At 49.4% G+C, this 1,577-nt stretch overlaps 1 pseudogene; it reads left to right on the top strand.

The window, feature by feature from the left end:
• The first annotated feature begins 307 nt into the window (after positions 1–307).
• LOC110573757 lies at positions 308–889 on the top strand (annotated as a pseudogene).
• The last annotated feature ends 688 nt before the right edge of the window (positions 890–1,577 follow it).

The raw sequence follows: 1,577 nt of genomic DNA, 5'->3' as shown, positions 1-1,577 counted from the left end.
TTTGCTGGCCTGGGACTTGAGGCACTGGGGCACATGAAGTGGACTGGCCAAAGGCAGGGCCAGGCTCCAGGTCCATAAGACCTGAGATGCCCAGTGGCCCAGGGGCCACATTAATTCCTCTCCTTCCTCCTTCAGCAGCCTAGGATTCTGAACCACAAGAAGGCAGCAGGATCCTCTGGGACCTCTAATCCCTCCCTCTGTCAGGCTGAAAAGTCTCACATGGCAGAGGTCCAGCTGTGCCCCTTCTTGTGCATGGAGCCTCTGGTACCTGTGCCCTTCACACACATGATACATACAATACTGTGGGGTGGAGCCTGTGTCTGTGGACCTGTGACTGGGAGGCCACAAAGCAGTCACTGAGCAGTGTGGGCCCTGTGGACCTGCTGGTGAACAACACTGCCATGGCACTGCAGCAGCCCTTCCTGGAAGTCACCAAGGAGGCATGTGACATGTCCTTTGATGGGAACCCATAGGCTGTTTCCAAATGTCCCAGTTCATGGCCCATGGCTTAATAGCTAGGGGAACTCTGGGGTCCATCATGAATGTCTCCAGTCAGGCCTCACAGTGCACAATGACTAACCACAGCATCTACCACTAACCACTGCTCCACCAAGGGTGCCATGGACATGCTGACCAAAGTGATGGCTCTGGAGTTAAGGACATACAAGATCTGCATAAATGCAGTGAACTCCACAGTGGTGATGACCCCCATGGGCCAGGGCAACTGGAGTGACCCCAGAAGGCCAAGGTAATGCTGAATTAAACCCCATTTGCCAAGTTTGCTGAGGTGGAGAACGTGGTGGACATCATCCTTTTCCTGCTCAGTGACTAGAGCAACATGACCACAGGTTCCACTGTGTCAGTGGATAGGGGATTCCTGGCTACCTGAGTCTCCTCTACCTAACACACCCTTGTTCCATGCTGAGCCCACACTTGTTCCCCCACCTCTCCAATAAACATGATTCTTCTGCACACCCTGCACACTGATTCCTTGGCTTCTGGCAAGTGGCCAGAAGATGCAGAACCCAGTGCTGGATGTGGGAATGAATCCCAGGTAGGCAAACATCCATTCAACTCACATCCCAATCCAGGTGGTAACCTGAATCCCATGTGTGAAATTTTTAGACCTGGCCAAGTCCCTGGCAGGACCTGGGAGGTGGGACCATCCAGAAGGCCAACTCCTAAGCATAGTGGTGAATTTGACCAAGGATAGACTTGGCCCTGTCCAGAGGATTCTGGTGTAGAAGCAGTTGAATTTTTAACAAACAGCTCTGTGGGTGTAAGCCAGACATAAATATTGGTTGATACTCATCAAAGTTAATGAGTAAGACAGAAGTGAAACAAGGAAGTTGGATGTTGGAACTTCAAAAATTTGTCTATGACATGGGTGACTTCTTTGCTGAATCAGATGATAGTATTCAAATACTGGAAAAACATTTCTCACGTTCTTGAGTTATTCACAAAGTACTGAGTACATGAGACATGACATATATAAATTTAACCTGCATTTCTCCATTGCTTTAAGTCTAGACAACTGATAGTAAACCAAGCCCCACTGTAGAACTAGTGATTTTCCA

Source organism: Neomonachus schauinslandi, chromosome X, assembly GCF_002201575.2.
Source record: "Neomonachus schauinslandi chromosome X, ASM220157v2, whole genome shotgun sequence".
Taxonomy (NCBI): domain Eukaryota; kingdom Metazoa; phylum Chordata; class Mammalia; order Carnivora; family Phocidae; genus Neomonachus; species Neomonachus schauinslandi.
The sequence above is the reverse complement of the archived record's forward strand: the minus strand, read 5'-3'. Positions and strand labels throughout refer to the sequence as shown.